The sequence below is a fragment of the Neovison vison genome, chromosome 1, assembly GCF_020171115.1.
Source record: "Neovison vison isolate M4711 chromosome 1, ASM_NN_V1, whole genome shotgun sequence".
NCBI classification, from domain to species: Eukaryota; Metazoa; Chordata; class Mammalia; order Carnivora; family Mustelidae; genus Neogale; species Neogale vison.
The window spans coordinates 148,267,601-148,292,589 of NC_058091.1; the positions used below are offsets into that span (position 1 = coordinate 148,267,601).

The 24,989-nt window shown below is 48.0% G+C and overlaps 1 long non-coding RNA gene and 5 other non-coding genes across 8 annotated transcripts; 3 read left to right on the top strand and 3 right to left on the bottom strand.

Annotated features, from left to right (window-relative positions):
- Positions 1 to 898: 898 nt before the first annotated feature.
- On the top strand, positions 899 to 5,734 carry LOC122914340. 3 transcript variants are annotated; one of them, XR_006385783.1, is made up of 4 exons: positions 899 to 1,240; positions 1,881 to 4,424; positions 4,936 to 5,144; positions 5,274 to 5,734. It is a non-coding gene; the product is annotated as an uncharacterized LOC122914340 (long non-coding RNA). The 3 variants fall into 3 exon arrangements; XR_006385784.1 differs by having other exon boundaries at positions 1,881 to 1,985; positions 3,673 to 5,144; XR_006385782.1 differs by having other exon boundaries at positions 1,881 to 5,144.
- A 4,643-nt stretch (positions 5,735 to 10,377) lies between these two features.
- On the bottom strand, positions 10,378 to 10,460 carry TRNAL-UAA. The gene has a single exon. It is a non-coding gene; the product is annotated as a tRNA-Leu (tRNA).
- A 4,023-nt stretch (positions 10,461 to 14,483) lies between these two features.
- Positions 14,484 to 14,557, top strand: TRNAT-AGU. The gene has a single exon. It is a non-coding gene; the product is annotated as a tRNA-Thr (tRNA).
- A 1,356-nt stretch (positions 14,558 to 15,913) lies between these two features.
- Positions 15,914 to 15,986, bottom strand: TRNAV-CAC. The gene has a single exon. It is a non-coding gene; the product is annotated as a tRNA-Val (tRNA).
- A 4,661-nt stretch (positions 15,987 to 20,647) lies between these two features.
- TRNAM-CAU lies at positions 20,648 to 20,719 on the top strand. The gene has a single exon. It is a non-coding gene; the product is annotated as a tRNA-Met (tRNA).
- A 2,584-nt stretch (positions 20,720 to 23,303) lies between these two features.
- TRNAQ-CUG lies at positions 23,304 to 23,375 on the bottom strand. The gene has a single exon. It is a non-coding gene; the product is annotated as a tRNA-Gln (tRNA).
- Between the last annotated feature and the right edge of the window lie 1,614 nt (positions 23,376 to 24,989).

Below are 24,989 nucleotides of genomic sequence, written 5' to 3' on the forward strand. Positions count from 1 at the left end.
ACCGGGAGCAAAGGCCGACTTCGGGCTTTGCGGAGGAACCAATCTCTGAAGCCGTTTGCTGGGAGTCCTGATCCCCAGACGGACAGAGTCAGGGACCAGCCTGGGCTCCTAGCAGGGCCCGCTCGGACCCAAAGACGAGGTACAACATACAGAGCTTGTCTTGCTTGGTTTTCCCGGGAAGATATTGTTTTTGGGAGGGGGAAATTGTATTATTTGAGAGTTACCTCTGAAAACCAGTTGTGGAATCACCCTTTATATCACTCCTGGGGCATTCCGCATTTCCCAGTTCAGTCTAGAAGAATTAAAAAAAAAAAAAAAGACTAAAAAACGAGAAAAAAAATCTTGCTTTAATAGTAAGAACGGCCAAGATCTTTGTTTTATACGCTCTCACACTTTATCTGAAATAAAAGGGTTAAGTAACTCGAAACACAATTTTATTTTTTGCATAAGCAACTACATTGATGTGTTTCAAAAAGAAACTTTAAAAAGATAAATGGAGATGTTTCCCTTTCACCCTTATTCTTCATCAGCCCACTTCTCACCATCACGTCCCAGGTAAGCTCTGTCCATAATTTCTCATTTAGCCTTACTGGTTTTCCTTAGGCGTGGATACATAAATATTTATATTATTTTTTCTTCTTTTTCACACAAAAGATTTACGCATTGTTTTGCATTTGCACTTTTTTCTAGGTATATCTTGAGTATTTGTGATTGCACTTTGTCCCTGGTACACTGTGAAAGTTAAAGCTTATTTTCAAACGACTTCGTCCTGCCTCTGGGGAAGTATCGACGTCGCGAACCACAGAGGCACAGAAACCTCCAAGTTCCTAGAGCGGACCGGAAATGACGCCCGCGGTGGGAAGCCGAGCGTCGGGTGCGGGACCCGAGCGGTCCCTGTGCTTGCCGGCTCTCTGCGGCTGTGGGCTCTCGCGGAGTGCGAAACCGGCTCACCAAAGCCGGAAGCGCCGCAGGACCGCCATGGGCTTTGAGGCGGCCCGAGAAGGGCCAGGCTTCGGAGCCTGCCACCTGACGAAGGCGGGACATGGGGGGACGCGGCCAGAAACGTAGGTCTGCGACGAGAGCTGCCCCCGCGGCACTAAGGCTGGCTCAGGAGGCGCCCGGCTGCGGGGGAAGCAGTAGTCGCTTCTCCTCGGCCTTCAGGAGGGAACGGAGGGGATGGCTGTGCAGAGGCACCCTCGGGTCCGGCTGCAGAAGGAGCTGGCCTGGCGCTCCCCATCAGGTGAGGTCCACCCGGAGCAGCCTGGCCTTGCGGACGGCAGGACGTCCCTGTTGGTGCGTGTGGTTGGGGGGCGCGGGGAGCACCGAGGGGTTCAGGTGCGGGCGCGGCGGGTGCTGGAGGGTAACAGCAACTGCTCAGGTAGCAGCGTCTTCTGCAGAACCACCCTCTGGAAGGCAGAAGCGCTGTGACTGTGCCGAGTCCACTGATGATTCTGCGCATCGTAAGTGTGAGACGTGTATTGTCGCAGGGCGAGCCTGTGGTCAGATGATAGCAGTCCATCGACCTCAGCAGCCTGCCGCTACCCTGAAGTCATTAGGGATGAAAGTTCTTGAGCGGTGTTGATGTGCAGAGAGCGCTCCGCCAGATCCCCGAGTCCGTCTGGCCCTTCCTTCTGCGCGGGCGCTGTTCGGGGACACTGCCTTGTTCCTGATACTAAAGGGAAAGCCCTCATTTCTTCACCTTTGAGAACGATGTTAGCTCTGGGCTCATATTCGATCTTAAATTATGTTTAGGTACATCCTTGTAAACACAGTTTGTCGAGAGTTTGTTTGTTTGTTTTATCATAAAAGGTGGTTGAAACTTGTCAGATGGTTTTTCTGCATCTATTAAGATGATCATGTGATTTTTACCCTTCGTTCAGTTCATGTGGTGTATCCCACTAATCCAGTCATCTCTGAGGTGTGTTGATGGTGATGAATATCCCGGCAAACCTGGCAAGACTGTGTCCCAGATCTACCAGTTAACGGTGAGTCAAATTTTGTGTTCATTTAGGCTGCAGAAGCCTTTCAGTTTTTGATTTCTCAAAAAGGGAGTCCACGAATTGATGCTAAATTGGTGTGTTTGTGGGAATAAGGAGGTCCTCGGCTTCCTACACCATGTCTTGCTCTAGAAACAGCACTGGTACTTGTTCTCAAGGAACCATCCACCCACTCTTGGAGTACGGCCCCAGCGCTCGTGGTGGCTGTCACACCCACTAGCACCATAGTTTCAGTAACTGCTCCCTGAGAGTGCGGAGACCATCCTGGAAGCTTAACTAGTTCTGTGGCAAAGGAGCTCGAGCTCTTGACCATTCCAGTGTTGGAATGATTTATCGTTTTCGGAGCACTGGGGCCATCATTCTGTGATGTGTTCTTTGTTCAACAAATAGCGTGGTGTCCTAGGCAGTGGGGAAACAGACCAAGTCCTCAGGCCATTCCTGACTCCTGTTTCTCTCCTACCACACGTCTCATCTCATCACTAAGTCCAGTGGCTCTACCTGCAGAGTAAGCCCAGTTTGAGACTTCCAGTGCCCTCCTCAACCACAAACTGCTCCAAACCACCATCATCTCATATGGCCTCACTATTCCAGTAACTCCTGAGTTCCTTGCTTTACCTCGGGCCCCATAGTCTAATCATAACACAGCAACTGAGCGAATGCATAGAATTGTGAGTCCGACCTCCTGTTCCTTTGCTTCAGTGGTTTCTCAGAATAAACACCAGATTCCTTAATGTTACCTGACGGATCTTACACAATCTGGCCTCCATCTCCTTTCTGACATCTAGTGCTCTCCTCTGTCACTCCACCATGCTCGCCTTCTTGCTTGAAGCGATACATGATTGACTATGAAGTAGGGAAGTCAGTCATTGCCATACGTATCCACACAAGGTAAATAAGGTTTGGGCAGTGCACTTGGGTAAGCTTCCAACCCAAGCTTGGGCCTTGAAAGAGAGATTTATACTGGCAGATGAGAAGAGGGAAGCAAGAGGACCCAGTAGATGGGATTGAGCAAAGGCAGAGGGTTGTAGCACTCTAGGGATATCTCCATATGGTAGCCATGTTTGTTTGCAAACCAGTATTAGGCACCTGGAACAGTACAGGCACCACAGTAGGGGGTTTGAGACTTACTTACTGAATGAACGAGAGATATTTGGATGGTACTTAGTGGGCAATGGGACAGAAGGTTTAGATGGCACCCATTCAAGGAACACTTGCCTGTATAGGATTTGAGAAACAATATGGCGCATGTTTTTGGCAGAGAGGTTGAATTTTGGAGGGAGTAGACAGAAATAAAGCTGGAAAGATAGGTCAAAGTGAGATTAAGGAAGGGCTTGGATGTCACTCAGAGGTTTACATTAGGTGTGCTCAGGGAGATGTTGGGGGGCTTCCAAGCAGAGGGAAACCAGATGAAGTGACTGTCAGTCTGGAGTCTGGAATGATGGCAATAGTGACTGGAGCCCGGGAGAGACATGTTCCAGAACCTCAGGCTTAACACACCGTGGGCCTACAGTACTTGTTAAATAAGGAATTGAATTGCAGAGGGGATATTGGGGCTAGAATGGGAGATTTAAGAAAGTTTCAGGAATGAGGGATCATTAAGAATTGTCTTTGAAGGATGAGGAGGAAATTTGGAGGGTCTGGGGACACACTTCCCCACGTCTTCCCTTTCCATCAGTGCTTTAAGAGGAAAAACCTGAACAGAGACATGATCCTCACCTGTCATGTCCTGGCCACCATCCTGGTGTGCTCTTCCCTCGTCTCCTCCTGGGTGGAAAGAGAACTGCCCGGAGAGGCCTGCGTCCTCGTCAGTGCACCCTTCAAAGACCATAGGAGTCAGACGTGTTGGGAGCCCAAACACAAGCCCAGTGAGTCCCGGGATAAGCTGCAGCCTTGGGTACCTGCCGCCCCGGCCATTCCTTCCTGCTCCCTGGACACCTGGGCACCGGGAAAACCGGGGAGTGGACCCTTAAAAAGGATGAACTTCTCAGACTCTCTTGTCCTTCCCTGATTCGAGCCTACTTCCTCCTGGGTAGAGTTTTCGCGGTCAGCGCCCTTCTTCTCTCAGTCTGCTTCAACTTTGTGTTGCTGACCTTCCCGCAGTTACTCCCGGAGACCCAGAAGCAGTATGTTTCCTGTGCTGGCGTCTTCATCGTCACAGGCAAGGAGAGGCGGGAATGAACTCGGAAGGTCTTGGCTTTGGGTTAGGGTGGGATTTTCGCTTGATCTGCTCTTTAATCACTGTGCAGGGAAGTACAGAGGAAGAGGAAAGTCTAGGAGAAGCACATCATCTCAAAGGAGGCAGAAGGAAAGTGAGGGGCAATAGCAATGGCACGATTCTGGTTCATCGATCACGACCCGCCGTGAAACCTTGGAGGACTGGCGGAGGCTAATCAGGAGACCTGCATCTCCCCTTTCTTGGGTCCACAGGTCATTTTGTCTTCCTCTCATTAATGCATACATGCAGATTTTGGAAGTGTCTCAGGGACCCAGTCCACCAAAAGTCAAAGTAAGCTTCCTTACTTCATGAACGTGTCCAGCTCTGTCCTTTCTAGTGTCTGGTCAGTGATCATTGGATTCTGGTGAGGAAGGTGAGTTAACCTCCCAGGCAGTGGGTAAAGCTCATTTCTTTGATCTCCTTTTTTTTTTTTTGTCTTAGAGTCAAACATGTGGAAGTTACATCTGCAGCCGATTATCTAACTTTCTCCAGTTCCTCTGTGGTTTCTGGGCATTGGTGGCCCTTACGATGTTTGCCCGCGACTTCTTCCTATTGTCCAGTGACCTGTATTAGAAACTTTGTTCCTTCATGATTTCTTCCTGCAGTTCAGCTTTGTAATATAAATCCTCAAATTGGTATTGAGAAGCAATCTCTCTACACCAACTTGAACAAGGGGTCGAATGCAGAATGTGGGAAAGAATTGTTTTCCTTTCTTGACAACAGGAAACAGAAGACCACATGTAGGACTGGTTACATAATTTGGGTGGCCCGGTGCGCAATGAAGGTGTGGAGTCTCCTGGTCGAAAATTATTAGCAATTTCAGGATGCTGACAGCAGAGCTTTAAAGCAAGCGTGAGCTCCTCCGAGTGCAGGCCCCGTGTCGCTGCCCAAGTCGCACGTCCTGGAAGTGAGCTCGGACAGTGTGTTATGCGGTATGTGATAACAACAACGTGTGTGGGTGACTCACGCTGTAGTCTCGGGCCCATTACACTCTTTAAAATGAGAGATTGTCCTACAATCATGAGTGTAGTTATTTTATTAGGAGCCCTCTGTCTTCGCAGTTCCCAGCGTTTGGAAGCTGTTGGCGTTTTAAAATCTCGACCTTGCCACATGGATGTCGTCTCATCGGAAGACACAGAGCTGGGCCTGGAATCACGCAGAAGGCGTGAGTGTGGTGCGGCAGACTCCGCGCCCTAACTGGGGATTTCTCAGCCATTCACCCCAAAGACGGTGTCACTGATTTGGGAAGGCCCTGACTTCTTCCCCTTGTTCTGTTCATTTCTCTTTCTGGAGCCTCGGGCCACAGGTCTGTTTCGGGGCAGAGGAAGGGAAGGGGTAGCATTGTGTGTGCGGGACTAGCGGAGAGGCGGCCTTCGCGGCGGCCTTCGCAGGTGCCTGTTCGCCGTTATCTCCGCTTCTCTGTGCTGCTGGGGGCCTGCCTCACGGGGGTGTCTCCTTGTCCTAAACAAAGTCCTTTCCCCATCTGTGAAGTTTAGGTTTTAATAAAAACTCTTTTCCCTCTGGAAGTGTGACGGGTCGTTTATTCCCACAGCGTTATTTTCACGACTGTGGCTGGTGGGCAGAGTGTTTGTGTTTGGGGGCGGGCCTTCCTCACTGTGGTAGCTGGTCGTCTTGTGTCACCAGAAGGGCAGCGTCTGTGGGGACCTACCTCTAGCAAACTACTGCTGTGGGAGGGGACAGAGAGGGGGCCTAGAGAGCAAAGGGACACTGCCAAGCTGGAGGCGGTCTTGGGGGACATGTTGCCTTTGCACGGAGTGTATCCCTCACAGGTGTTTGACTGATAAAGGTGTTGATGAGATGATACAGTTTTTAGAGAAGTGAGAAATGAATTCTAGACTATTTTTAAAGCTACAGAAATTAATCAGAAGTATTTTCACTAAGGTCAGCTTATAAAGGAAAAGAATGGTTTCCTTTTAAGGGGCAAAGGACGAATATTTACTGAGTACTTACTACTTACCAGGTGCCGTGCTACACACAGTGTGTGTGTGTTTCCTGTGCGTGTGTGTCTGTCTCTGCATGTGCATGTGTGTGTGTGTCGGTGCATGTGCATGTCTGTGTGCGTGTGTGTGTGTGTGCATGTGTGTCCTTGTGTGCATGTGTAATAAAGTTTTATTTTAACTATTTCATCTTTTCTCTGTTGTTCTGCGTACATCTTCAGTGTAAAGAGCCAGAGGATTGAAATCTTGCCATTTGCAATGGTGTGGATGGAACTGGAGGGTGTTATACTAAGTGAAATAAGTCACTCAGAGAAAGACAGTTATCATATAATCTCACTCATACGTGGAATTTAAGAAATACAGCAGGGTCATGGAGGAAGGGAGGGGAAAAGAAAATAAGATGGAATCAGGGAGACAAACCATAAGAGACTCTTAATCATAGGAAACAAACTGAGGGTTGCTGGAGGGGATGACAGTGGGGGATGGGGTAACTGGGTGGTGGGCATTAAGGAGGGCACGTGATATGATTCTGTGATGAGCACTGGATATTATAGGAGACTGATGAATCACTGACCTCTGCCTCGGAAACTAATTTAAAAAAATCCAAAGGATTGGTTTTTTTCACTATTTCTGAATTTACTTTTCTCCTCTTTTTAATTATACAAGTATTATAGATGGTTGTTGTCAAAACACATAAAACACATCAATTTCCTATTGAAAACAAAAGCTACCTGTCGGTCTCTCCCTCTATCCAGAAAGCCTGGTGGGAAGGGAGAAACTTAGTTTTTTTTTTTCCCCTCAGTGTTGCATTCCCAATATCAAGATGCATGTTTAAAAAAAAAGTTTAAGGGATAAATTGGTAGCTATTGTTAATTATATATTAGATGAAAAATTACTAGCTGTAAAGGATTTTACAGGGCTTATACACCATGGGAAGGCACCTTGGGGGCTGTCAGAGAATTCTGCCTACCTCAGCCTACAACAACAGAGGTTGGAGTTGAGTGGAAATTGCCAGTATCACTGACGATTGGAGGAGTTTAATAAAATCAAGTGCCTCATACAACAGGTTCAGATCTTCCCAGTAGCAGGGATAGGTGTGGGATCATAGTTTTAGATCAGCTGGCTCTCTGGTGAGGAAAAGTGACATAAGGAAACTTCCATAGGGATGGAACATGGACATGGGTGCCATTGGCATGACAGTCTGAATAAGGTCACTTACTGACCCCTAGGAGACTGCTGTATTTTCTCATTAGCAAGTGTCAATTGGGTAAAATCTTTGCCACCTGGAGTCTCACTTCAGAAAAAAAATAAGCCCTCCACTTCCACTTATCCTCTCTCTCTCCTTAATCCACAAGAAAGAAAAAAGATGACAAAACCCACCTTTGGTAAGAATGAGTCTTACCTCTGTGGAGATTGAATCTCTCTCAAACTAACTTATTTCTGACTGTGAAGACACAGATGAACTCCTTGGGAGGAACTCCCTTCCTTCTGTGCAGGAAGTCCAGGAAGGCCAGGAGCAAACATGAAGCTCAAGGCTCAGACTGAAATTCAAGACAGCTCAGGAAAACGACCCACTGAGCTGCCCCCAGGATCAGAGAACTTTCAAATGTGGAATCCCCGTCTTTGATCTCAAAATATGGATGCAATTTAACTATCAGGACAAATTCTATCTAATTTTTAATCTGATTTTGGAGTTTCTGTTAAGGACTGCTATAAAAGAAATATGGGAGTGTCTTCCAAGGGCCTAGGGGACTAACCTATATAGTGACCAAGAGACTTCTTAATTCACCAGGCATGTAACTGCTGTTCATGACATAAGGATTATTACCTCCATTTAACAAAGAAAGATATCAAGGCTCAGAGAGTCAATGGGAAAGTCAGGATTAGAACATTGGTTGTCAAGTTCCAAACTTCATAGTCTTTCAAACCATCTTGCCCCATACATTTTAGAGAGAACAGAATTTAGTAGTCTGGCTTTTCAATGGGGGAGAATATGGACATTCGATTATACAGTGTTGGCATGCAAAAGAATGAAACTGGACCACTTTCTAACACCATACACAGAAATAGACTCCAGATGGATGGAAGACCTAAATGTGAAACAGGAACCCATCAAAATCCTAGAGGAGAACACAGACAGCAACCCCTTTGACCTTGGCTGTAACAACTTGCTAGACATGTTTCCAAAGGCAAGGGAAACAAAGGCAAAAATGAACTACTGGGACATCATCAAGATAAAAGGCTTCTGCACAACAAAGGAAACCATTGACAAAACTGAAAGGTAACCTATGGAATGAGAGAAGATATTTACAAATGACATATTAGATAAAGGGCTACTATCCAAAATCTGTAAAGAACTTACTAAACCCAACATCCAAAAAACAAACTGTCCAGTTAAGAAATGGGCAGAAGACATGAACAAACATTTCTCCAAAGGAGATATCCAAGTAACTAACAGACATGAAAAAAAAAAAAAAAAAAACGCTCAGTATCAGTCCTCAACAGGGACATAAAAATCAAAACCACAATGAGATTACCACATCACACACAGTCAGAATGGCCAAAATTAACAACTCAGGAAATAGATGCTGGCAAGGATGTGGAGAAAGGGAAACCCTTTTATGCTGCTGGTGGGAATGCAAGCTGGTGCAGCTGCTCTGGAAAACATAGGGAGATTGCTCAAAAAGTTAAAAACTATCCTATCACCCAGCAATTGCACAACTAGGTATTTATCCAAAGGATACAAAGGGGCACATGTACCCCAGTGTTTATAGTAACAATTTCCACAACAGCCAAACTATGGACAGATCCCAGATGTCCGTTGACAGATGAATGGATAGAGAAGCTGTGGTCCATATAGGCTATGGAATACTACTCAGCCATCACAAAGAATAAAATCTTGCCATTTGCAAAATGCAACTAGAGGATATAATGCTAAGTGAATAAGTTAGTCAGAGAAAGACAAATACCATATGATTTCACTCATATGTGGAATTTAAGAAACAAAATAGATGAACATAAGGGAAGGGAGGGAAAAATAAAATAAGAATCAAGAGGGAGGCAAACCATAAGAAATGCTGAAGTCTAGGGAAAAAAAATGGTTGCTGGAGGGGAAGAGGGTGGGGGGATGTGATAACTGAGTGATGGGCATTAAGGAGGACACATGATGTAACAATAAGGAGCACTGGGTGTTATATACAATTGATGAATCACTGAACTCTATCTCTGAGACAAATACAGTATATGTTAATTAAATTGAATTTAAATGAAAAAAAAAATGTGTTGGGATCACCGGCATTTCTCTGGAAATAAGGTGGAGTTGGATCTGTATCTCACATATTAAAACACAGGGAAAATGTGGATAAATCAAAGACCTAAATACAAAAAAGAAATCCTGTACATTCTAGAAGAAAGCCCGGCATTCCTCTGTCACTCTTTTTGACCTCCTAGTGGGGGAAAGGCACATCTAAGTCAGACATTGAACCAGAATGCCCCTCACTTGGGCCACAGACCCAAATCACTGCAAAGTTCTAGGGCAAATAACAAACTGGATCATTGGGCACATACCAGAACACATTGGCTTAATTGATTCATATTTAAAGAGCCCCTATAAATCCTTAAGAGAAAGACGTAACAACCGATAGAAAAACGAGCACACAGAAAAGGAAATGCAGGTGGCTCATGAACTTAAAAAAATGCTCAACAACACTAACCCGAGAAAGGCAAAATCAAGTCCACTGAGGGGCGGATTACAGATTTCAAAGCCCTCCTGTTCAGCTCTGCTCTCTGGGGCGAGCTGGAAGGGCAGCGCCCGCAGAGCTCTGACGACCTTTGGAAGCAGAAAGAATCCCGCGGCAGGTGGTTCTCGCTTCGCAGGGGCCGCAGAGAAGAGGGCTTCTTCCCTGTGGCCTCAAGGGCAAAGCCCCCAGGCTTCCACCCCCTTGCAACTGCGGGGCCCGGAGTCCAATCTTATCAGAGGGCTGCGGACGCGGGAGAGTTCTCCTTAGGTTGGCAGTTCTATGGGGCCGGGGCAGAAAACAGTCGGCGCAGGTACTACCTGCTAGTCCTCCTTACTGCTTGGAGGCAGGGCAAGATAACATTTCTAACGTGTTCGCGCGGGGACAGAAAAGCAGACGCGGGATCCGACCCCAGGCCATGCTGGAGGTCGGCACTTCCCTGAAAGGGCTGCAGAGACGGAAACCTGCCCTACCGGGAGTGGGGTTCGAACCCACGCGGGCACACGCCCATTGGATCTTAAGTCCAACGCCTTAACCACTCGGCCATCCCGGTGGCTGGGCTCCTGTCCTCGGCAATTATTTTTTTATTGGAACCAGTGTCTCCGCGCTGCGGCCGAAGGAAATACTTAGGACGAGAAGTTGTGATAGAGAAGACAGCACGCTTTCCCCTGAACTCCGCTCGCTAGATCACCGCCTGTGTTGTGGAGAAATTGATGCTTTTTGTGTCTTTTGATAGGAGAAGAAAAACGCGTGGGGGAGGGGCAGAGAGTGAAGAAGGTGCACCTGCTCCCTCTGTCCCCTGCAGACGCGGCCCGGATTTTGCCGGAAGAAACCAGGGCTCCTGCTCTGGTCCACCCCCCTGCAGACGCCCCCGAGCGCTGGAGGCTGTAGGGCTGGGCCCCAGGGGACAGAAAGTGAACACGGGCTTGCCCTGGGGAGACATTTGGAAATCCCTAGTGGACACTGAGGCTGCTGGATTTCGTGACTTTTATTTTAATGACAAGACACTTCCAGCGACACCCAGTATGTCCACAAAGGAGCACAGTAAGCTCAATGCGGGCTGCAAAGACAGTAAGACCCCCGTGCCCCCCAACTCTGATATAGAGAGACCCCAAGAATCCAAATTCCTTTCTGCACCCTCATCTAACTAACGTCATCTGTCTGTTGACTACCCTCAGTCAAGGGCGCAAAAAGTAGTTCTGGGGAATTTAAGGACATGAAAGCAGCTCCCAGATGGGACATATGGGGTCGCTGAAATTATATTCTGGCGCACAGGCTGCAATATAATAAATTTATATAATAATACAGAACACCTCGTGTGTGACAGGGGCTCTCCAGTCACTGAGGGAAGGCAACCCGGTATGAGGGGGTTATGTCAGGGGTACAAGACAAGCAGAGGGTCTGAAGATAGCTCTTCCCAGAATGTCAGTTGATGTGGAAGCCCATCCTTCATGTTGAATGTTCAGACCGACTGGGTCCCCATCCAGATCTTTCTCTTTGCCTCATAAATTCCCGGGCAAGGAATGACCTGCCTATGTCCTCGGTGGTCCCGCTCTGGGTTCTGTCTCTGGCCAGATCAACGTTCAACTCCTAGAAAGGAGACATCACCTAGAAGAGTCCTGTACCTCCCAAGCCCTGATGGAAACCCAGAGCCCTCAGTGCTGGGGTGAGAACTGGGCTGGGGACAGGGCTGTTTGTCACTGCAGGCTTCCACACAAGACAGATCAGAGAAAGACTCCATCAGGTATGGACACACACAAAGCTTTCCAAAATATCCCAGTCCTGCTGTTCTGCACAGGGGCTACACAGCAGAATCAGTGATTCAGTCTAATTCTTAGGTGTGAAAGTAAAAAATAAAGCTACTTGAAGTATATGTGGGAGAATATCATCATGTGCTGTGAGCAGAGAAGAACTTTTATTTATTATTATTTATTTATTTGAGGAGAACCTTTAAAAATTTCAAGAGCACAAACAACAAAGAAATATATTCTAGCACTTGCTTCCATTAAAATGAAAAATATGTAAAAAAAAGGACATAATAGAAACATAAATAGATAAATGTGATCATGGGAGAATATATTTAAATTGTCCCCAAATAGGTGGGGTGAGATGGAGAGAGAGAAGATATAATAGCAAGAAGCCATGACAAGCAGCGAGATCGCAAGGACATGGGCCAAGGATAGGTCAAGCAATTTAGGGGAGAGAGATCTAGGAAGACTAACAAATATTGTGCAAAAATCTCCAAAATCATTTATCACCACAGAAATAATAGATAAAAAGAGATGATACTCTACCACCATTTGATTGGCAAGAGTAAAAAGCTGAGTAAAACCTGTTATCGTAGGACTGGGAAGGAAAGAACGCCCATAGCCTACTGGAGGGGTTTGACATTGAGGGATGTCGTCCTAGAGAACTTACACAAGCGAAAGATGTCTCCGTGAAGCACAGAGCCATTCTGCTCCTGCTTCTGGATCTTTCTCCACCCTCTCCACCCCTCAAATCCCGCCCGTGACAGGGCACATGGAAGGACATCAGCCACAGCACTGGGTGCGGCCTTGTGAAATTGGAGGGAACTTTGATTTTCATTATTGGGCAGTGTACATGCATGCACATTTATGCTGTGGTGATAGTTTGCAACCTTGGAGCAACACAGACGGAACCGAAAATCCTAGCGTTGTTGCAGGAGAGCTCTGCATGCAGACGACGCCTCCCTCCACCTGTGAATCACTGGCCGGGGTCGGAGTTGCCCTGCCCCGGACACAGCCGGGATGGCAGACACACATCCGTGAATAACCATTTTCTGACCCTCGCTGTCACCACAGGACCTTGGCCCCTGACAGAAAGGAAAGCGAAGCGATGGGCCTGACAGGTTTTAGCTTGGTGCCTAGTGGCAGTTTTTAGGCTCCGGTCCCCCCTCCTTGTGATTTAAGGCACATTGCGGGGGTTGGGGGTTCTGAACAAATGCAGAACCTTAGGTTTGGACCCATCCTAACCAGGTGGGACACAGGGCTCCCAGGGAAAATGTTACTTGAACTTGGAAGAAAAAGTTTTCTTAATGGAGCAGCAGAGAATTCATCCACACCGTCGCCCGCACTGTCGTGGAACGGACACCTCCGCGCCGGCTCGTGTCGCTAAAGAGATTTCCAGCCAGAGTGATGACAGCCGGCTCAGCCTTTCTCGCCGTTTATGGTAAAATGTGAGATGAGAGCTTTAAGCTAAGGGAAGAACAGTTAAATACCAATGAGCCCAAGCTGACAGGGCTTGAAAGAGAAAGCTGTTTCTTATTCCCCGCCGCTGCAGATGAAAAGCAACACCGAAATTAAGAGATGCCTTTCAGGCAAATAGTAAGTCCAGAGCCCCGCCAGCAGCCAAAGGTGTGATTGAAAAATCTTTTGTTGGCACGGCCAGGTGAGCTAAGGTGGTCTCTCAGAAGAACAACAAATCTCTAAGGGTCTTCAGGACATGTCCTACGTGTCCCATTCACAAACCCACAAATCTGGGACTCCTGTTCCCAGGTTTGCAAACGCAGTTTTTGTTTAATACGGAGGTTGGAACACTTTTTCTTGAGGGGGCCGGATGGCAAATATTTTAGGCTCTGTCGACATGACTCACATCTGCTGCTGCATCAGGAAAGCAGCCACAGATAATATGAGAAAGTAAGTGTGGCTGTGTTCCCAGAAAACTTTATAAAAACGGGCAACTGGCCAGATGTGGCCTGGGGTCATCGTCTGCCGACTCCAGGTCTAAAGGAATCCACTCCAGCAATGTTCATGACATCGCAGGGGTGTCAGGAGCATGGTGGCTGAACGCCGACGGTGCGGACTCAACAAGCCAGAGGACAGCACGAAACGAGCAAAGTTTGGGACAAAGTCTCAGTAAAAGAAATGCTGTATGAACAGGACGGATGAGTGGGACAGAGCAGCCAGGAGTCCGGAGGACAGTTCCCAGCCAGCATGACTGAGTCCCAGTCAAGTGGCATCCTGTGCCCACTGGCCTCTGGAACTGCTGGGACTCGGTGTGTCCCCTGGTTTTGTTCTCTTTGCACGGGAGTGTGGATGGCGTTTAGCCTCTGCCTCCGATGCCGGTCTGTGAAGACGGGGGACTTGGACCTTCAGTCCACAGATGTTCCACTTACGAAGAATCTGGCTTGAGCTTTCCCAGAGGAACTTCACCTGAGGAACTTCACCTGAGCCTTCCCCTGATTTGGATGACGCCATCCTGGATTTTACAAAGGAATCCGACTGGGAGGGAGTGTATTTTTGCATGTGGAAGAGACAGCATCATCGGAGGTCAAAAGTTAGGGGGACATAGGGGTCAAATCCAGGGTCTTATTTCTCCCATCGGTCACCCACAGAGTTGGAAGGGTAGGCTCCTGGCTGGTCCTAAGGGTCTCAGTGCCAAGCAATTTGGGCTTCTCAATGCAGTTCTTGTTCCACAGAGGGAGTGTTCTTCTTTGGTTCCGACTGGAGTCTAGGTTCACTTTCTTGCTAAATCCTGAAGAAATTGCTGAAATAAGAACACAGATTAAAGTGTGAAATTTTCAAAACAATAAGTGAGATAGGAGGACAGACTGTGAGGCTCTGTGGCTTAGTTGGTTAAAGCGCCTGTCTAGTAAACAGGAGATCCTGGGTTCAAATCCCAGCAGGGCCTTTCCCTTTGTGGTTTTATGCAAACTTGGGGTTATAGCTTATTGAAGCCTCAGATGGCCAGTCAACCTGTCCGAGGCACTTTGTAAAGGAGCTGGAGAATTAGTCCCATGAATTAGCAAAGTCTATGCTATGAGCTAGACTTTAGCTATAGTTTCCTAATTTTAAACTTTTGTAGCTACGCTCCACATTTCCTAAGAAACGTGCAGTCTCCCTAAGAAACGTGCAGTCTCCCTTCACGTTTTGTTTTGAATATAATTCGAAGAGAAGGCAAAAGATAAAATGTGCATATTGTATAAATTGAGTGCTGTGATAACAATCCCTCCTTCTCCCATGATTCTGCATTCTCTAAGACATCCTTGAATATTTTGAAAAATAGAGCAACATGTTGGAATCTTGAAGGAGTAAGAACAGTTAGTGCTGAAATATACGGAAAGGAAACTCATGGGAAAACAAGAAAGTTGTAACAAGAGACGGGAGTCAAGTGAGTCCTGAAGGACTCAGATGAAAAGAAACGGCTGGAAAAAATCGTCAAACCCTAGAATAAAGTGTTAATGCTTTAGTGGATCTTTATCTTTTGATATTCTAGGGTGTGTCTTCAAGTGTTACCATAGTCTCCAAACGCACCTCCTCACCCTCAGCGACCTGCACATTTCTTGTCAAGCAGAGGGTGGCCTTCTTCTCAGCTTCCCCCTCCTCCCTGTAAGGAACGCTGAACTTGGATGATCGTTCCCTTTGTGATCCATCTTCTTGGAGAAGAACTTGTTACACTACTTGTGGTCCCAGTGCAAAATGAGAACGCAGGACTTTTTGTTCATAAGTTCTGAGATTTCCAACCAGCCATGGCAGAGCATTGAATCAAGGGTCTGGCCTGGGACAAATGCCCAGGTTGGGAACCAGGAAGCCAGTCGTCTCTGGGAGTGCAATATTTTTTTGCCCAAAGACTGAATTTTAAAGGACACCTGAAAGTGAAATGGAATCCCAGGCGATGGTCCATGATACCGAGTACTTTCAGAGGTACTGATGTGGGAATGTTACACTCTACAAACAAAACCTGTGAAGATAAACTTGGTTGAAGATTTTTCTTTCCAACAATATATTTCTGGCTCGTGTTCTTTTCTCAAATAACTCCTCCTTCCAGGTCCCAGTAAATGTCACCTGGCCTTGGCTTTAGGGCACACACCTTGTCCCTGTTCCTGGGACTCTGTAACTTGGGCTCGATTCCACACCGCAAGGCTGTGCCCTGGGGACCATGGGTAGGTTCGACTGGGATGCCGGCATGAAAGGTGTCCAGGAAACGCGCGATCTTATTGTGAAAGGGAAGGAAAAGCTAACCCGTCGGGGGTGGGGGTGTAGGGGGTGTTTCCGCCCGGTTTCGAACCGGGGACCTTTCACGTGTGAGGCGAACGTGATAACCACTACACTACGGAAACCTCTCCGCGCGCTGCTGTGCCCTGGACACGCACTCCCTCCGCAGGCACAGGCGCTGGTTCCTACAACCGCGGGGGGCCGTTACCGACTCCACCGCAGCTGCGGCAGCAAACGGGCCCCAAAGGAGCAGCGCGGCCCGGCTAGGAGCTCTCCAGCTCCCAGGCGTGTTAAGGGCTGACGCTCCGCGCGCCTTCTGCTCGAACCGCGGCCGGCACCAGAATGCTCGCAGACACCCCGGCGCTCCCCAGGCTTGCATGTGACTCCTGCATCCCTCGGAGTCCTTCCCAGCCGCTCGCCCAGCGTGGAAGTGCCGGCCGCGCTCTGCAGGCTTTGCCTTCAGACTCCGGAGTGGCCTCCGCTCTCCAGTCCTCCTGCGGCCCTAGTTAAGGCCCCTCTCTCCGCCCGGCTCCCAGGCATGGCTCTCATCTCTTCACTGCCTAGCCGGAAATTCAAAACTGCAATTCCTTTCCCCAAATCCCACAAACAGAAACCACTTTCTTTTCTAACGTAGGTATTTATTTATGTTTTAATTCAGTTTTGTTTTGAAGAGCTGCTTCCGATTCACAGCAAAACGGAGCACAAAGTTCAGACATTTGCTGGGAGTCCTCATCATGAAAGGCAGTTGGATTTTGTTGAATGCTTTTTCTACATCTTTTGGTCTGGTCATGTACTTTTTCTCGCTTAGCTTGTTGGTTTGATTTTCGGTGTTGAACCAGCCTTGCACACCTGGAATCAATTCCACTGGGCCATGGGATACTCTTTTTATACGCTGCTGGATGAGATTGGCTCTTAGGTTGCTGAGCATTTTTATATCTGTGTTCGTAAGAGACGATGGTCTGTAGTCATCTTTTCCTGAAATATCTTTGTTTGATACTGGCATTAGGGTAACGGCTGGCCCCATAGAGTAAGTTTTGAAGCATTCCCTCTGCTTCTGCCTTTTGAAAGAGATCATAGAGAATTGGTATAATTTCTTCCTTAAATGTTTGGCAGAATTCACCGTGAACTTTTCTGCACCTGAAATTTCTGTTTTGGAATATTATTAGTTTTTGATTCAATTATTTAAATACATATAGACCTGTTCAGATTATTTCTTCTTGTGTGAGTTTCGGCAAATTTTGTCTTTACAATGTCAGCTGGTCCGTTTCATCTAGGTTATCCATAATGTGGGCATAAAGGTTGTTCATAACAGTCATTTATTATCCTTTTAATATGCATGAGATCTGTAGTGCCGTCCCCTCTTCCAATTCTGATATCACTAATTTGTGTCCTCTCCTCTTCACTTTTTAGGGATAATTTCACAGGGTGCAGACATCTTGATTGGTGGGTTTTTCTCTCAACACTAAACACTTCACTTCCCTTGCTTGCCTGGTTTCTGAAAAGTTTTACCTTTGATGCTCTGTAGGTAATTGTTTTCCCTCTAGCAGCTCTCAGCAATTTTTTCTTTATCTTCCTTATTCTGTAGTTTGAAAATGATGCATCTGCGTGTAATTTTTTGGCATTTTTTCCTGGTTGGTGCTCTGTGGGCTTCCTGGGTCTGTAATTTGGTGTCTGACATTCATCTGGGAAATTTCTCACTGTTGTTTCAAATATTTTTTTCTGTTCTTTTCTGTTTAAATATCGTTTCTGTTCCATTATGCCTATGTAATGTCTTTTGTATATCACTGTTCTTCGATATTCTGTTCTCTTTTCTTTGGTCTTTCCTCCTTTGCTTCTCAGTTTCAGGCATTTCTATTGAGATGTTCTCGTGCTCAGAGGTTCTTCGCTCGGCCATGTCCAATCTGCCAATAAACCCATCTGAGATGCTTCTCATTTCTGTAACAGTGCTTTTGACCTCCAGCATTCTTTTTGGCCCTTTCGCAGCATTTCCCTCTCTCTGCTTCTATTGTCCCCCTGTTCTTGCCTGTTGTCTACTTTATCCATGAGCTCCTAGCATAGTTATCATAGTTGTTTTAAATTCTGGGTCTCGTAATTGCAACATCTCTGCTTTATCTGAGTATGGTCTGATGCTTACCCTGTCTCTCCAGACTGCGTTTTCACTTTCTCTGGTTCATGTTTGATTTCTATCCTGTGTGAAGGACCCTCTTGATGGTCCTGTGGGACACCCCCCCCCCCCGCTCAGGGGTCCTCAGACCCAGCCTACCTGCATCGTTACTGGGAGGCCCAAAGTCTGCTTCTGGTGAAGGGGTCTTATAATGCGCTGCTCTCACAGGCACAGTCTACTTACTTGGCTGGTCTTGACCACCAACAGCCCCCACCCCCGTGCCCTTCCTCCTGAAAACTTACTGAATCCAGAAATCATAAATTAAATATTTATTACTAAACAACATAGACGGGCAGATACATAGTGCTCAGAAACCACTGAGGGTCTCATTGTAACTCATCCATTTAATTAATGCACTCCATAGTTTTGCCAAGGGTCATTAATTTGGAGGTAAGAATGATTGAGACTCACTCAAGCAATGCACATATCTTCGATGAAACTGAACTGGACGACTTCTTGTTTCCCATCCTGCACATCAACTGTTTAGAAGTTGTCGCTCCTGTCCTCGGAATGAGAAAAAAGCTAAACAAACTGAAAATTAACAACTTCTCTTAGCTTCGTCAAAGAACTGAGGTCAACAGGGCCAACCACATTGGGAGGCATTCCAGCTCATTGTTGTGGAAACCACCCCTGGAACCAGTATGAGGGAGGAACAGGTCAACCAGGAGTTGCTGGAGGTTTCCTGTGGACAAGCATGAAGTCAAAAACCGGAAGCAGCCACTCCCATGGAAGCCCCCACACTTGTGTGACTTTTACCCTTGGGAGTCCTACCAGGTTCTCCCAGTGAAGACTGGAGAACAAAATCCCTTCCCACACTCTCCCCCCACCCCTCCCGGGAGGGCAATAATGACCATTTAAATATACCCTCAAAGCCGTCGTTCTCCCTAACAAGGCCTGTGCGCAGGGAAGACTGTCCACCAGAGCCTAACAGACCTGAGGGGCGGGCACTCCCAGCCCCTTCTGTGCCCCCCATGGGGGGAAGTGGGAGGCCTGTTCACCTCACCTCCTTTCACCAGCACTCGTGTTTGGCTTTCAGAAAAGTGACAAGTCACACTGAAAGACAAAAACACAAGTTTTAGAGACAGAGAACGCCCGAGAGTTAGATTCTTAGGGGAAATTTCTGGAGTCATCAGACCAGGAAATGATTAATGTATCAAGAGCTTTCAGGGAAGGGAACATTTTTCTTTCCCCTCTTAGGGTCCCTGGCTGGGTGTGGAAATGAGACTCAGAGACAGATGAACGGGAGGAAGACACACACATTTATGTAAGTTTTACAGGGCGTGGACCTTCCTGAGGAAGGCAGACTCAAAGACGAGGCTAAAGTCGAGGGCTTTTATGGTGGTTTGATGAAGGAGGCGCGAAGGCCTTGCCTGGAGGGGAGCCGGGATAAGAATGCTGGCGGCCTTCTCCTCAGAAACCATCCAAGCACCGAGAGTGGAGTCAAATATTGAAAGCATTGAGAGAAACAGCTACCTGTGTGGAATCTGTTACAATTACACTGTCCTTCAAGGTGCAGGAGAAAAAGACTTTCTCAGAGGAACAAGAGTAGAAGGAGTACACGGTCATAGACCGGCCTTGAAAGATTGAATAGAAGTACCTCGCAGAGGATGCAGACGACGAAATCCTGCAGGAATGATGGAAGAACACCGCCAAAGGAATCCAGGAAGGAGATTGTGTCTAGGTACCTGGTGGGCAGCCTCCTGGGTCTCCCAAGGCCTCCAGGTCCCGGAGAGAGGGGCAAGGGCCTTGTGGGCCTCGGGGAGCAGAGGCTGGGTTACAAGATAAGCTGCTGAGGCTCATCCCTAGACGGCAAATGCCAGGCCCCCATATCTTGTGGTCCTGGGTCACCTGGGCGGGGGGGGGGGGGGGGGGGGGGGCTGGATCTGTGTTGCTGGGGATCCCTCTTGTGCACGGGAATCCCTCAGCTTTCTCCTGTTCCCGCACACGTTCCTCTCTTGTCCTTAGGGGACGGTGGTACTGGATTTCCTTCCAGCCCACATGGGGGAGGGGCTCCTTTCCCGCGGGTCTCTCCCAGGCACCCAGGAGGTATACGTGTTAATAAACTTGTGTTTTTCTTTTGCTGCTCTCTTGTGACAGAGTTCCCAGCCAAGGGCTTCCAAGGGTAGAGAGAAAAAGATTTTCCCTCCCCTTCCTCAGTAACGGACACCCTGAGTGCCCTGGGGCTCTGCCCACAGGTCCTGGGTGAAGGCGGAGAGACCCTTGCAAAGGCAGGTGCAGGAGCTGGTGACGGAGCAGAGGAAGGCGCGGGGTCAGCGGGTGCCGGGGGCGGGAGGGCACTGGCCACGGGTACCGGCCGTAGGTACGGCCTTGGCTCCAAGCCCAAGGCAGAGGAAGAAACCGCAGGAGCCGCGCGGTCCGCTGCCCAGACGCCTCTATCCCAGCCGCTCGGGGGTCGGGAAGCCGGGCCTCTTCGCGCCTCCTAGCACGCAGGGGTGCGGGGGCCGGGCGCAGAGCGGCTCCCCGAGGTTCCCGCCGACTTCCAGGAGGAGGCGGTCCTGCGGAGGCCAAGGCTGGAGAGGGAAGTGAAAGAGGTGTGAATCAAACCGGCAATGGGCTGATCCTTCCTATGATAAATAATCAGAGTAAACCTGTCCTCAGTGGAGCAGAGTGGCGCAGCGGAAGCGTGCTGGGCCCATAACCCAGAGGTCGATGGATCGAAACCATCCTCTGCTAAGTATTTTTTGATTTCCCTGCGTCTGGACGGGGAGATGGCCTCAGAAAGGAAGTGCAGGCCATTTAATAAAATCCAACACTGACACTGTATCTGATTTCTAGGAATGTGTGATATTTTCCACCTCTCTCCCCAAATGATTGCATAATTCCCTTTTTGCTCATTTCAAAGTGGAGGCAAATCTTATCCCTGGAAGAGACAAAGGGAAGGTGACAAACTCCATGTTTGTTCCAACAGGTTAATCCACCTTCCAGTGAACAGACTCTACCTCGAGGCGGTATAGGACTTCCCTTGCACATTTTCTCACACTTAAAGGAAAAACATTACTTTTGTCTGAGATCATTGCTTACTGTAAAGCTAGAATGCCTTTTTTTTTTTTTTAACTTAGGTGGGAGTTTTCTGCTTCTTTCACTCTTTTGTCTATTTCTATGCATGATTTTATTACATTCATTTCAAGTTGATGGTAATGGGCTGAAAATTCTTCTCTAAAGCAATTTATGTACACTAACTGGGAAGATGTCTTTTATAGCCTCTCCTTGTCCATATCCACAGAAACTGGATTCTTGGGAATGTTATGAGAAAGACAAGAAGTTAAATGTGAAATGGAAGAAAAATTGGAATATGTTAAAATGAAACATTTTGTGCATCAAATTCCATGGATGAAGAAGGAAGAAAAATAGTCTTTCTGATATATTTGCAGAAGAAATTGAGAGAAAATGACTACTCAGAATACTTTTAATGAGTGCCTAGAGTGTGGCAGGAAAATAAAAACGCTTCTAAACAATGGGAATTCACAGAGCAAGATATCAAAAGCAAAAATATTGACAAAAGGGTGTATGCGGTAGACCTGTCTTGTTCCCTCGAGTTTAGTGATGAGATGTTCCTGTTTGGCAAGACCAACCATCTTCAATTTATTTTGCTTGTTTACCCCCTAAAAGCATTTTAACTAACTTTAAGTGTCCAGGCATAGGAGATTGGTTGAATAAACAGCGGCATACAGACTCAAAGGAAAAGCCCCATGCGGCTACAAAAAAAGAAACAGACTGATTTCCAAGTGATATTGTTAAGTGGGAGGTGGAGTGAGGGAACCAGAGCAGGTGAACATTACACTATGCTACGATTCTTTAAGAAAGAAGGGGAGTTAGGATAACCTGCACATACAGTATCATTCATAGATAACCAGTGAAGCTGGTTATTTTATGAGCTGAGCCTTTTTTTTTTTTTTTTTAAAGGAAGCTGGTTATTTTAGAGGGTAGTAATAGTTGTGTGGGGGGGAACTGAGTATAAAGGAATATGGGAAGAACATTTCTCTGACTATACTTTTTGATAAACGTTTACCTTTTGAAAGCAGGTGAAAAATCTGCCTGAAAATTCGAAATGAGTCAGTCTGCCGGAGACAATGGAAGGGGCTCCTCTGGTCCATCACTTGATTGTTTTAACTAAGAACAGTGCCTTTAAGCAATTTTAATTCCTTGGAGTCTTTATGAATTGCCACAGTATTTTTGTGTTCTCACACACTGCTTTCCAGTGGTCTTCTAAAAGGTTTCCTCATAAATTTAAATTACTCCAACGAATGTAACTGCTAGCATATGGTAAAATTTGGACATGAAGAAAGAGTCCTGTTAGCGATTGGATTTTGTCCATTGGAAACTAAAAGCTCTAACGATTTGATATGCATTAGCATTCTCTAAAAATATATTTGGTGAAAAAAGTAGGACAGAGAAAGGCAAATACCATATGAGTTCATTTGAATGTGGAATCTAGCAGAAAAACAAACAAAAGAGCTCATAGATACAGAGAACCAGTTGGTGGCTGTGGAGGCAGAAGATGGCAAAAGGCAAGAACCAGGGTTCAAAGGTACAAAGTTTCCGTTACAAGAGAAATAAGTCCTGGGGAGGTAATGTACATCATGGTGACTGTCATAAATAATACTGATTTGCGTATTTGAAAGTTGATAAAGGAGATCTGAAAAGTTCTCATCACAAGTAAAAAAAAAAATTGTAACTATGTATGATATTTGATGTTAACCAGATTTATTGTGATCATTTTACAATATATATAAATATCAAATCATTATGTTGTACACCTGATACTAATGTTATATATTAATTATACCTCAATTTTAAAAATATGGCATGCTTTTATTGAACAGTTGAAAAACGTTCGTGAATTCTTCTTTCTCTTTTAAAAGTATTTCTATTCTGTAACTGTCACAGAATTATGTCCCCAAATGTTGCATTTATATGCTTTAAGGCTGTGATTAATTACCCTATCATAATAGTCTAAAACAAAAAAAACATAAAAATTGAGATTTTTAGTTATTTCAAGTGTTTTTAATTCTATTTTAAGTGTTTTTCTTCTGGTTTGAGTTGTCTTTAATAGCATGCGATCAATAAAAAGTGATTGTATATTTTTTCATAAGTATTCAGTATATGAAAAAGAAAATTGTATTGGAACTTAATAAAAGGGTTGGGATTCCCCCCATTCAGGTCACGGGTCTGTGGATGCCAATTTCTAGGGGCTGGAATGGAAAGGGTTTGGTAAAGTTAGGGGAATGATCAGGACATGGATAAAAGTCTCAGGCCAAGGTCCCACCGAGATTTGAACTCGGATCGCTGGATTCAGAGTCCAGAGTGCTGACCATTACACCATGGGGCCCACCTGTCAGGCCCCCTCTTTGATTCGCAAAGGACAGAGTTTTTCCTCCCCAAGCCCCCGCCCCCGCCGGCTGAAGGTGCTCAGAAGCGCGCCGCGTTTTCCGGCTCGGGGCCGCGGTGGGCCGGCACCTGTCGCGCACCTTCCGCACCAGTGTCACGCAGAGCCCCGACTCCACACGTCAGGCGCCCCCGCCAGCCCCGAATTCCCTCCCTCGCGGGGTGGGAAGTGGTTCTCGCCGCAGAACGGGAGAGGCCGTGACGGAGACCGACCGTCCCCGAGGTGCGGGCCCCGGGACGGCGGTTTCGTCGTGTTCCGCACCTCAGGCTCACGAGCGCCCTGAGGTGGGACCATTGTCGCTCCTCTACTGGAGACACCCCTGGGGCAGAGCCCTGGGGTCCTCACGCTGCTTCCTCAAGACTCTGCTCCTTCCACCAACCACCGTCCTAACTGCGGAGGTGGCGGAGCCCGCGGACCGCCCGAGGGAGGGTCTCAGCAAAGCCCGGGGGGTGGTTCTGTTCGCGCAAGGACTGGGGCGGGAGGAGGGTCGCGGGGGCACCTGGGTGGGGAGGGGATACCCGTGTGTGGCGGGGGGCACTGGGGGCCGGGGGCAGGAGGATCCCCGCGGCCCTGGCGCACCTCGGGTCGCGGGGAGGGGCCCTCGGGAGCGCCCCCGCAGCAGCCCAGAGCCTCGCGTCCTCCGCCGGGACGGAAAGCGCGCGCAGGGGAGGCCCCCGAACTCACGTCAAGGCCCCGCACTCGCCTGGGCGCCCCTGTCAAAGCCGCGCGGCCCGCGGGAACGCGCGTGTGTGTGCGGAGGGGCACGTCTCGCAGAACGCGGGATGCCGTCCGGCCCCGGCGCGCGAGGGAGCTACCTGGGTCTCCCGCGACAGCACTCGGCTTGCGAGCGAGCGAGGGCCGCGGCCTCTTTCTCAGCGCGCGGGGCTGCACGTGCCCTTCCAGGAGCGCATGGAAGCGGGACCGCGGGGGACGGGGGTAATGCAGTTTCCGGCCTGCGCGGGGCGGGGCTGCTGCCCCCTGGTTCTGGGCTCCGCGGAGCCGCGCGTCGGGGGCGGCGCGCCCCCTGGCGGACGTGGAGCGTAAAGCGCTGCCCGGTGAAGCGAAAGGAAACCGTCCGCAACACCGCAGACGCGGGCAGCCCACCCCCACAACGCGGACTCCCCCTGCAAAAGCCAGGCCTCTCGCGGGAGCCCCTTGCGGCGGGAGTTCTGCAGGGTGGCAATTACTGCACAGATGGGTCTGTTCTGGAAAGCCAGGCTGGGAATCTTCCTCAAGCTACGACAGGTGGAGGACGGTCAAGGTCGGTCGGTTGTTTGCAGAGAGGTGGTAGGAGATCCTCAGGAAGGAGGGTGACAGTCCTCCACAGGTGAGTCCAAACTGTCAAAGCCTGGCAGAGATAAGGAAAAGGTCCTCACAAAGGAAATGCTCTTAAACGTGCGCTGGGAAATCCGCAGACTTCTCTTTCCTTCGCAAAACTGTCAGCGATGAATACAGTAGTTTGGTCACGTCTTGTAACGCCAAAGGGAAGAGCAGTTCCGATGGCCTTGACCCTGCGGGGTTCCAAAGGCGGCCCCGACTTGAGCAGCGCGGCTCTCC